This window comes from Polypterus senegalus, chromosome 15 (assembly GCF_016835505.1).
Source record: "Polypterus senegalus isolate Bchr_013 chromosome 15, ASM1683550v1, whole genome shotgun sequence".
NCBI lineage: Eukaryota > Metazoa > Chordata > Cladistia > Polypteriformes > Polypteridae > Polypterus > Polypterus senegalus.
Genome location: NC_053168.1, coordinates 136,393,030 through 136,405,392, shown reverse-complemented (window position 1 = coordinate 136,405,392; position 12,363 = coordinate 136,393,030). Strand labels below are relative to the sequence as shown.

At 39.6% G+C, this 12,363-nt stretch overlaps 1 protein-coding gene across 6 annotated transcripts in view; it reads right to left on the bottom strand.

The window, feature by feature from the left end:
* The window catches only part of nfatc1 (nuclear factor of activated T cells 1), a 251,234-nt gene that overhangs the window by 192,631 nt on the left and 46,240 nt on the right, over positions 1 to 12,363 (bottom strand). The window lies entirely within an intron of this gene.

The window sequence follows — 12,363 nt, the reverse complement described above, 5'->3', positions numbered from 1 at the left end:
ATGGACAATGTAGTTTTCATCCACAGCCCTGCTGCATACCAAGAGGGAGCTGCAGGGGGGAGCAAAGAGTCATATGTGCCCTATAACCCGGAAATGCGTCATAGGAAGAGCGACGACAGAAGTGACGTACTTCCGGGGTAAAGAAAAAAAACTTGTACCTGAAGAATCACATGGACTGGGGATTAGGAACACTTCCGGGTCAGGGAGTATAAAAGGAGTGTGGGTGGAAGGGTGGCAACGCATCTGGGAGTGGAGGATTGTATTTGTGATTGATTGTTGGTTGGCATATGAGTATAGTGGAGGAGAGGGTGCTTTGTGCACTGTGGCATATAAATAAAGTCAACTATTGGACTTTTTCCTGGTGTCTGGAGTCTTGGACACGGGTTCAAGGGAGCGATAGCACCCCCTTATCTGTCACAATAGATAGATAGATAGATAGATAGATAGATAGATAGATAGATAGATAGATAGATAGATAGATAGATCCTAATTTTGGTATAGTAGGCAGGATCGATAGATAGGCACTATATCATAGATAGATAGATAGATAGATAGATAGATAGATAGATAGATAGATAGATAGATAGATAGATAGATAGATAGATCCTAATTTTGGTATAGTAGGCAGGATCGATAGATAGGCACTATATCATAGATAGATAGATACCAAGTGTCAAATGAACACTTTTAAGTGTGTATACTGTCCACCTCTTTATGGGGAATTCACATAAATATTTCAAAGTGTTCATTTAACACCGGCTATTTTTCTGTTAAACATGGATAAATATTAAAGTGTGTTCAGTTGATATCTATGAATAGTTTCTGGCTCCCAGTAACCCCAGATTTAAGCGAGTTCAAGACTGTTATATTTGGATAATAATTGTAAGAATGAATGTGAGCAGAGCAGCGTATTCAGCATTGTTTGCTGCGTTTAAAGGCTGTAAGGCAGACCTTTACCTTTCTGCAGTCTTAATTCTGTTAATCGCAGAGCCTTGGCAGCTGTGCTTTAATGTCATATTGTGCAAAAATTGCACGCCAAGGTATTCATTGGGCTCTGGTTACATCACAATACATGTCCATTGTTAGATATCTGGAGATATTTCAGTGAATTACAGCCTGTGCTCTTGTCTCAATTGCCTCTCTACTGTGCGCAAAAGCAACAGAACTTTGGCATTCTCATTTAAAACTCAGAGGAAAATGAACACTTAATAAACCAGATTGGCCACCCACAAACTAGTTTCCCATCTTATCTGCAGTAAAAAGTCATGAACACGCAGAAAAGTGTCTCTCAGAGGAAATCCACCCACTGCCTCTCTGTATCTTCACTTATTACCCACTAATCCAGAACTTCATCTGCTCTCTCCACCAATTAGCAAAGAACCCACCGACGGGTTAGTAACTGAGCCTCTCAACCACATAAACAAGATCATCTTTTTTTTCCAAAAGAAGTAAATGAAAAAATAAGGCTAAAGTCAGGGTGCAAAATTCAACCGCTGCTTTTCCACTGTTTAAGATGTCACACCACCTTTGGATTTCCTGTTTTGATTTTCTCTATTTGATGTTCTTAGAGTTTTTTTTTTTTTTTGTTTTCTGCACTGGACAGAATATTTTATTTTAATAATAATAATAATAATAATAATAATAATAGTACATTTTTTTTTATATAGAGACTTTCCCATAATCAAGTCATTTTGCAGTGATGACCCTCCTGATGAAGAAAAGCAATGCCCATTTCACAGTTATGGCAGAATTCACTGTTTTACTTTGACTCTAGAGGTTCATCTTGACCAGTGTCATTCTCGTTTCGAGTTACTGCCATGATATCCATTATTTTACCTCTGTAACTATGTCATCATAGCTAATTCAAGAATCCTTTATTTACACCAGAAGAAGAAGAACATGACGATGTTGCATTTATTTAATGTTTTACTGAAAACTCATAGCGCTTTGCATAGTGAGTGTAGAACCACTTCAACCACTGCCAATGTGCAGCATCCATTGGGATTATGCGATGGCAGCCATCTTGCACCAGTATGTTCACTGCATGTTAGCTGTTAGGTGGTGAAGGGGTGAGAAAGGTTGATAGGGGATGATTAGGAGGCAAACCAGACAGATCAGGCCGTGATGGGCAATTCAGCCAGGACATTGGGAAACACCCTACTCTTTACGAAAGACACCTATGGATCTTTTATACAATACAACACGATACAATTTATTTTTGTATAGCCCAAAATCACACAAGAAGTGGCGCAATGGGCTTTAACAGGTCCTGCCTTTTGACAGCCCCCCAGCATTGACTCTCTAAAAAGAAAAGGAAAAACTTCCCAAAAAACCCTTGTAGGGAAAAAGAAAAATGGAAGAAACCTTGGGAAAGGCAGTTCAAAGAGAGTCCCCCTTTCCAGGTATGTTGGGCGTGCAGTGGGTGTCAATAAAAAGGGGGGTTGTTACAATACAATACACAGAAAAGAACACAAGTAATCCTCAAGTATGATCACAGTGAGTCAGGATGTCGGTTTTACATCTCATCCGGCACCATTTTTGCATCACGTTGTCCCCCATCGCTGCACTGGGGTATGTTGATCTATACACTGGCCACAGGGCCTCACCAACACCTCTGCCAGCACCAACTTGAGTTTTCCCAGATAGTCTTCCATCCAAGAACATGCTTAGCTTCAGTTGGATTAACCTGTTCTGAAGTGCATGTGGTATGGCTGCTAGCAAACCAAGCCAGAGATCTACGGTCTGAGCATCTACAAATCTGTAATTAAATTAAATGCCAGGAGATTCTTATAAGTATGCCTTTGCAGACTACAGACAGTAGCACAATATAAACAAGACAATCAATAAAACATCATATACTACAACAAATCTTATACAACTACCATTATGAGCAACTGTTGTACAACCTCATGACCTAACCTTGAACGCGTTACCATAAAGTCTGCTTCTCAGACTCTGTTATGTCGAGGCATCATACTTCCTTCAATAATGAATGGATGAAGGAGAACAACGACTGTGCAGGATAGCTGTGGTCTTGAATTGGTCTGTTCACCTTTCACCGTCAGCATCCATTAAGTATGTCCTGTGGGCCCGTAATATTGTGAGCCGACTCCTCCACTCTCTGTAAGGTCCTGCATCCCTGGGCTGAGCAGGTGCTCTACCAGAATGCTATTCAAAAACTGACAACTGACTCATATGTGAGCACACAGAAGATGGCTTTCCTCCGACATTTGAGTTGTTTATTTATTTACTAGGGTGCTTACCCCCTGCTCTCTTCGTTCGGCAACTCCCATTGCCTGCGCTATGCGTCTGCCACTTTGCGTCTCTGCTGCTCGTGTTGTGAAGAGGGGAGCTGAACAAATAGGTTTATTTTTTACCTCCTTTACTCGATCAACTGCTGGCTTGCTGCTGCTGCCGTACCACATGATCTGCATCTTGTTTGGCGATTCGAACATTTAAAAGCCTGTACAGCAGCTGTCTTTGTCATCTACTCTTTGTCTTTTATTTCAGGCCCCGGGCGTGGTTAAATCTGTTGGCTCAAAGACTCGTCTCGAGGGACAAGAGTTGATGATGTCTTTTAGTTTATATTTTAAAAACGGAATAAGAATCTGAAAATCTAACAACATCACATTATAGTTCAATATATTCTGAGAAGAATGATACCAAACATATATACAGTAAGTAGGTTTTAAAATAGGCCCGATTTAAAGCGTGACAATAAAAGTGACATAAAATCGTTGCGCAAAATCGTTACACTTTTACTGAATAAAACAGAATAAGAATCTGAAAATCTAAAGAATCTGAAAATCTAACATCACATTAAAGTTCGATAAATTCTGAGAAGAATGATACCAAACATATATACAGTAAGTAAGTTTTAAAATAAGCCCGATATAAAGCGTGACAAAAAACGTGACATAAAATCGTTGTGCAAAATCGTTGCACTTCTACTGAATAAAACAGAATAAGAATCTGAAAATCTAACAACATCACATTAAAGTTCGATAAATTCTGAGAAGAATGATATCAAATATATATATGTAGGTTTTAAAATTAGCCCGATTTAAAGCGTGACAAAAAACGTGACATAAAATCGTTGCACTTTTACAGAATAAGACGGAATAAGAATCTGAAAATCTAAAGAATCTGAAAATCTAACAACATCACATTAAAGTTCGATAAATTCTGAGAAGGATGATACCAAACATATATACAGTAAGTAGGTTTTAAAATAAGCCCGATTTAAAGCGTGACATAAAATCGTTGCGCAGAATCGTTGCACTTCTACTGAATAAAACAGAATAAGAATCTGAAAATCTAACAACATCACATTAAAGTTCGATAAATTCTGAGAAGAATGATACCAAACATATATATATGTGTAGGTTTTAAAATTAGCCCGATTTAAAGCGTGACAAAAAACGTGACATAAAATCGTTCCACGTTTAGGCTTAGGATTTTGTATGCAGTATATAAATTTAAAGTAGATTTGTCAGTTGATTGACTGGCTGTATTATTTATCCTGTGAGTCTGTATTCTTGTTTTTTTTGTATGTTTCTACTGCTTTATGCGTTTGAATTTCCCCTTTGGGATTAATACAGTTTGATCTAATCTAATCTAATCTAAGTAACAGTGATGGTGAGATTTCATAACAAGACATGAGGTCTTGTGCCCACCTTTGTCGAGGCTCAGCACGAAACAGGTAACTAATTTTTTGAGACAAACCAGGAGTTGCATGCAAAAGGGAAAACAAAACAAATAAATTATAAACAAAGCGACAGAAACCCAGCAAAGTCGAAAACCAGGAAAGAAGTCAAAACTGGGCATGACATGAAAATCAATTAGCAACAAGAGAGTTTTCTTTTTTGTATTGAAAGGATTGGATTACGCTTGGCACAAACATGGACCTTTAATCCCATCATGCCAATGAGCCCGAGGTCATGACCCTGGAGACCACGCCCCTACAAAAATGGGCTGCGTCCCTAACGCCGGCTATGCAAAATGGTGTTTAATACACAAAATGCCATAGGACCCTGAAATTCAGCTCTGATCATGAGACGTTTGAAGCCATCAGCGAGGGTGAGTTCAGAATTGTGGCTGTTCATCAGGGGGAAACGCAGAGCCACACAACGCCAAACTTGGAATCACAGAGTCACCTGACGCGTGTCTTTGAAGATGTGGTAAGAAAACCAAAGGGAAAACTCAACGTGGAAGTGGGGCAAACGTGCAAACTCCATGCGGTCGCAGAATTCAAACAGGATACATAAACCACTGTGCCACTACTTAAACATGATGCACTCCTTAAAGAGCAAAAAATGAAATATCGTTCTGAACCGAGAACAAACAGGTAGCAAACAGGCACTTGGGGAGACATCGTGGAATGGGAGATTCCCAGAGGTGAATATTCTCTCGTGGGATACCCCCACAATTCCGATCTCATTATATATGACACAAGGGGCATCTCTGGCCCATATCCACCTATCTGTATTACCCCTTGGGCTTTCTGTTTTGGAATAATTATATTTTGCTTTAACTTACAGTATGTACAGCTAGAAAGGAGACTTAAATGAGTAAAACTTCAGGTTTTAGTTGGACGTGCAAGCAAGAATTTTATATTCTTTTACATTCCATACACTGCCAATATACAATACGCAAAAACAAAAAATGTAGACAAGTATTAGCGTGTTTGATTTTTCAGTATACTTCTATTTGCTCACTGAATTCTCTTTTTCTCTTGTCTCCTTTTTTTTTGTTATTAAGCTGTGATGCACATAAGCAACTGAATTTCCCATTTTGGGATAATAGCATTAATCTTGACCTTGGCCATGAATGTTTGCAATGCCTTTCTATTTATAAGCAGTTTGAAGACCACGGACATCACCAGCTGTGAAAAGAAACAGGACTGACATTTTGGGCTTCTGATTTTATATTTTCGGTGTGCCACCCAAATGAAGAAAGCTAAGCTTCCCAGGTTGGCGTTAACTAACTCGGGTTTAGAGGCAGAAACACACTACCATGATACCAGAATGTAAAATATAATGAAATTGAATAAAGAGGGTTCACTAAATCAAAGATTGAATGAATAATTTCAAATGACTTATTATATAGCATAACAACGTAACATTTTCAAACCTGCTTAAAGGGACACTTCAAGCAAAAATACTCACCCTGTGGACGTTTATAATGATGGCCGAGAAAAATGTTTATTCTCATGTTTTCATGCAGAAAGGAGAGAAAAATGTTGCAAGATGTGGCAAGAACTCATCCAAAGAATCCTAAAATAGGCCTGTTGTGCTGGTGCTTAACTTTCCTACTCTACTTGCTGTTTTATCGTATATAAAGAAGTATTTTAGATGGGAGTCTCTATTCGTGTTACTCTGTTTTTTGTCTTTTTGTACTGGGGGCGGGTGGCACGGTGGCGCAGTGGGAGGAAACCAGAAAATGTTTTAAATACTTCCGGAATACTCAGTGCACGCATCCTAAACAGTAAAATAAACTCGAATGGGTGTCATATTTTGCCCTCTGGACTACTGAATGAGGAGGAGAGGCAGGTCTTCATTTCAAAAATCCATTCCCATGAGGCTTTAGTTTACTGGTCAGTACATTTTTATCAGCCACCACTACAAAGTACATAGAGTAAGTAACATTTAAAATAATATTTTGGGGTTGAGTATTCCTTGACGTCAATTTAGAGTTGCAGCTTTACTGCATAAGCAGAAAAGGGACCGGAAATACAATAAAGTCTAGAGTCAGGAAAAATACGTCAAAAATCAACCAGTTAAGGAAATCTGTTACCAAAAACCAAAGTCAAAAGAGGATCGCTAAAGATTCAAAGACAAGTATCCCTATAATTGTACACATAAAAGGTTTTTGGTTATCCATAATCATGGTTAGAAAACTAAACGTCATGCAAGTATCAAAAGCATTGCGACTTTCACAACTACACCAACAAATACATTGGTGAGCTGTGTCTAAGTAACTGGTGGTGGTCATCACACTAACAGTTAAAAATAAAAAGAAACAAAGGAAATTGTTTTGTGACGTCACCGGTACATCTAATAATGATGCAATCATAATCTATGAGGCTGCAGGAATCGAAATACTGTACATTAATAAAGGGTTTTGAAAAAATCGTAACTGAGTTGTAACATCATTCTCTTTCCATTGTACATCTTCTGTCATTACTTGTTACCATTTGTCAATATGTCGTTGATTGGTACAGATAGCCATTCCTTGATCTACATTCCCTTATGTAAAACAATCTAGTACCTGTAATGTTAAATTGTTACATTTATTGTCTAAACCAGGGGTGCCCACACTTTTTCAGCTTGCGAGCTACTTTTAAAATGACCAGGTCAAAATGATCTACCTACATTAAAAATTATATATATATATATATATATATATATATATATATATATATACTGCATATATATATATATATATATGTCAGGGATGCCAGGTGCCATGACCCGGCCGGGACATCATGAGGGACCGGATGTGGGTCTGCGCCCACCCTGGATCACGTGGGGGTCGCCTTCCTGGCTGCTCTGGGGGCCACGGGTACAGGGCATGGAAGCTCCACTCTGTAGGGGCCCGTGGTCACCGCCAGGAGGCGCCCCAATGCCTTGGGGACCTGTTACCCCAGCACTTCCGCCACACCAGGAAGAGCTGGGGGGGAAGACTTTGGAGGATACCCGGAGAGCTGCCGGGAGAACAGCCGGCACTTCCGCCACGCTGGGGCGTGGCCAACGGGGGAGTGTCGGAAGCACCTACAGCTCATCCGGGTCATGTATAAAAGGGGCCGTCTCCCTTCATTCGAGGCTGGAGTCGGGAGGCAGAAGGACGAAGCAAGAGAGGAGAGTGGAGGCGCCCGAGAAGAAGGCATTGTGGCCAGGACTGAGATTGTTGGGGTATTGTGCACATTTGACTGGGTCTGAGTGACCATTATTGTAAATAATAATTGTAAAATAAACGTGTGGTGGTATTTTAACAACATGTCCGCCTGTCTGTGTCCGGTCGGCTCCACATATATATATATATATATATATATATATATATATATATATATATATATATATATATACTGAGTATCAGAGGTGCATAGTAACGAGTTACATTTACTCCTTTACATTTACTTTTTTTAAAAATTGTACTTCTAAGAGTTAGTTTACTGCACCATACTTTTTACTTTTACTTGAGTACATTTGTGAAGAAGAAACGCTACTCTTACTCCGTTAGATTGGGCAACACTCGAATCGTTCCTTTTTTTCCATTAGATAAAGTCTGACAGACAATTTTCAATCTGCTCTGTGTATTGAATGCTGTCGAGTTGCGCACACGCCTTCCATTGCGTCTCCAGCTCTGACGCGAGGTTTTAGGTGTTCCCCAAATCAAGGCGCTGCAGCTTTGAGGACAGATGTTGCACTTTTCGTTTGAAAGCATTAACTGAGCTAATCGTATTGACCGTTGGTTTTCTCTTTTCCTTGCAGCTGTAAATTAAGCTCATTCAACATGTTGGTCAGATCGGAAAAAAAATGCCAAGTCTAGCGGCCATTGATCGCTATTAAGTTGCTTCTATTCTGCATGTTTAATGACAAGGAGAAACTCAATTTTTTACGGCCAGGGGTCTTGAAATCTCAGCAGGAATTTCTCCCTAGCCATCTGCCTCAACAAAGGCATCTTTTATCGTCTCTCCATCTTGGAAGAACTTCTTATGCGTAATGATCGAATGACTCACTCAGAACGATGCTTCGGTGTGTCTGCCTTTGCTTTTGAATTCAGCAGAGTGAAAAATGACGGCTGTCCGATTAACTGCGATTTTAGTTCCCTCTCCTTTCTCTTTCTCAGATCGCTTTTCAGAAGGACGTCAGTTTCATAGTTTTTATGAACAGTACGAAAGTGCCTTTCCACATTTTCCTTCTTTGGAACAGCAATGATAGATTGATAGATCAGACAAACGCACTTCGATTGTGACATTGTGAGAAAAAAAATCCTCTTCCAATTCCACATCCAGCCCATAAACAACAATTCCTTTTTTTAAATCCCTTCTTTAGTCAATATAGATTGGAAGGCTAACTAGATCACTTAGATAGCTGGAGTTTTGCAGTAGCTTGCACATTTGATCGTGCGTGCAGGATGACCAGTGTGTTAGAACAAAACAGATCTCAGACTGGCCGCCCTGTATGTCAATCAAGTGGCAAATGCCATAGGGAGGATATATAATAGACTAACGTTTAAAAGAAATTTTTTTTGAATGCCACACGATCTACCTGCACTACCTTTCCATTCTACCGGTCGATCACGATTGACGTATTGGGCACCCCTGGTCTAAACATTGCATTCTGGCCCTGGAAAATGTAATTCCATACTAATATATAATGTACCAAGGTAAGTGTATAGATGGTATGACAATAAAGCCCACTTCACTTCACTTGACTTATCATTAATGAAGTTAGTTTTCTTTACTGTTAGTAATTCTGGTATGCATTTGAGGGGGCTTGTTGTTTGTTATAATATTTATTTATTTACCAAGGCAGGTAATAGAATACATTTCAAAATATTTGATGTTTGTTGCCTGACATCTACCTTTATGCATGCATCTGAACCTCTCTTGCCCCACACTCCCTCTGTTGAGCGCATTAACATTAAGCCTGCTTCTCGGACTCTGTTACTTCGTGGCACCATGCTTGCTTTAATAATGATTGGAGGAAGGAGAAAAAGGACTGTACAGGATAGCAGTGGTCTTGTATAGTACTGTACGTCTTTCACAGTCACAGTTCATTCAGTTTGATCTGGACAGTTTATAGCTGCATGCCCATAATACTGTGAGCCTCTCTGTAATGACCTGTGTCCCTGGGCTGAGCAGGTGCTCTACAAGTATGTTATCGAAAAAAGTGACAACTGAAATATATGTGGACATACAGAGGTTGGTTTTCCTCACACATCTGAAGAAAGAAAGCAGATGATGACTTTTCATAATGAGACCTGGGGGTGTAATTTCATACCACTGTATAATATACCAAGATAAGTGCATAGATGATGTGACAATAAAACCTACTTCACTGGACTTGACTAATCATTAATGAATTTAGAACTTTTCTTTACTGATAGCAATTCTGATGTGTATTGGGGATGGTCTTCTTATTTTGTTAAATATTGCTCGGTATCCTTGAGTGTTTAGAAAGGCGTCTGGAAATAAAATGTATTATTATTATTATTATCTATTTATTTGCTAGCACAGGTAATAGAATAGATTTAAAAATATTTGGTATCTGTTGCCTGACATGTACCATCATCTCCGTTCCACAGGATCCTTGTGTATCTGAACCTCTCTTGTTAAACACTCCCTCACTCGAGCGTCTGCTTCACAGACTCCATCATATTGTGGCACCATGTTTGTTTTAGTAATCAGTGGAGAAGGAGAGAAATGACTATGTGGTGGTCGTGAATAGCACTGCTCACCTTCCAAAGTCTGCATCCATTAAGTTTATCCTGGACAGTAGGGAGCTGTGTGCCTGTAACACTGTGAGCCGACTCCACGACCCTCTGTAATGCCCTGCATCCCTGGGCTGAGCCGGTGCTCTACAAGGATGTTACCAAAAAAGTGGCTCATATGTGAACAGACTTCCCTCACACATCTGAGGAAGTAAAGGAGATAAATGAGCTTTCATACTGAGACCTGGGAGTCTAATTTCATACCACTGTATACTGTACCCAGTTAAGTGTAAAGATAGTACAACAATAAGGCCAACGTCACTTGACTTGACGTATCATTAATGAAGCTAGTTCTCTTTACTGTTAGTAATTCTGGTGTGTATCTGGAGGGGCTTCTTGTTTTTCGTTATAATACTTAATTATTTATTTACTAGTTCTGTAAGCCCGTTCTGTAAAAAGCACGATGGCCAAGAAACTATTGAAACAGTCAGAAAAAAATTGAAATGTACAGATGTCAGGTAATAGAAAGAAACTACTCTGGGTGTCTCTCTGCTAGGGGGTTTCGTTTTTTCGACATGCACACATCGCTTGTGCATTAGTGGCTAAGCAACTTTGTCTTTCTTCAGAGGTTTGTTTTGTCGATGTGCTCGCCACACTTCTGTATTAGAGTTACATTTACTCCTTTACATTTACTTTTTTAAGCGTAATTTAAGCGATTGACTCTTTCTTCAGAGGTTTCGTTTTGTCGATGTGCTCGCCCCATTTCTGAATTAGCGGCTAAGCAAGTGACTTTCTTTGGAGGTTTTGTTTTGCCGACGTGCTCACGTTGCTTGTGCGTTAGTGGCTAAGCGACTTTGTCTTTCTTCGAAGGTTTCATTTTGCCAATGTTCTTGCCCCGTTTTTGTATTAGCGGCTAAGCGAGTGACTTTCTTTGGAGGTTTCGTTTTGCCGACATGCTCCCCTCGTTTCTGTATTAGTGGCTACACAAGTGACTCTTTCTTCTGAGGTTTCGTTTTGCCGACGTGCTCACATTGCTTGTGTGTTAGTGGCTAAGCGACTTTGTCTTTCTTCGAAGGTTTCATTTTGCCAATGTTCTTGCCCCGTTTTTGTATTAGCGGCTAAGCGAGTGACTTTCTTTGGAGGTTTCGTTTTGCGACATGCTCCCCTCGTTTCTGTATTAGTGGCTACACAAGTGACTCTTTCTTCTGAGGTTTCGTTTTGCCGACGTGCTCACATTGCTTGTGTGTTAGTGGCTAAGCGACTTTGTCTTTCTTCGAAGGTTTCATTTTGCCAATGTTCTTGCCCCGTTTTTGTATTAGCGGCTAAGCGAGTGACTTTCTTTGGAGGTTTTGTTTTGCTGACATGCTCGCCTCGCTTGTATATCCATGGAGATGCAGCCCTTACCCCGACTCCACCTCTCACTTCTGGGCCGGACAGACACACACATTTCCATGCGTAGACGTTTCTATACAAGATTAAGATAGCTAATAGGAAAAGTTTAAAAAATATTTCATATCTCTACCTTCATCGCCTTAACTCATTATTCTCATGTATCTGAAACTCTCTTGCTTGGCCCTCCCTCTGTCGAGTGCATTCCTGTAAATCCTGTGTGTGGGACTGGACACACACACACACACGCCTTAGTGTTTTATTATATACAGTACCAGGTTGAATATCTGTAAATAAATTCTATTTCATACACACACCAGGGACAAATAATGCACTACAATTACATTTATATTTATTTGCTTAGCAGACGGTAAAGCGATCTAAAACAATTATCGAAAATATCAGTCTTTGGGGCTGTTTACATAAGAAATAATTTTTAAAAAATCCTAATTAATGCAGAAGTCATTTTTCATCTAATATAACATCATCATAATATAACATAGCATACCACACTCAAACTCACCTAATTAAACATTA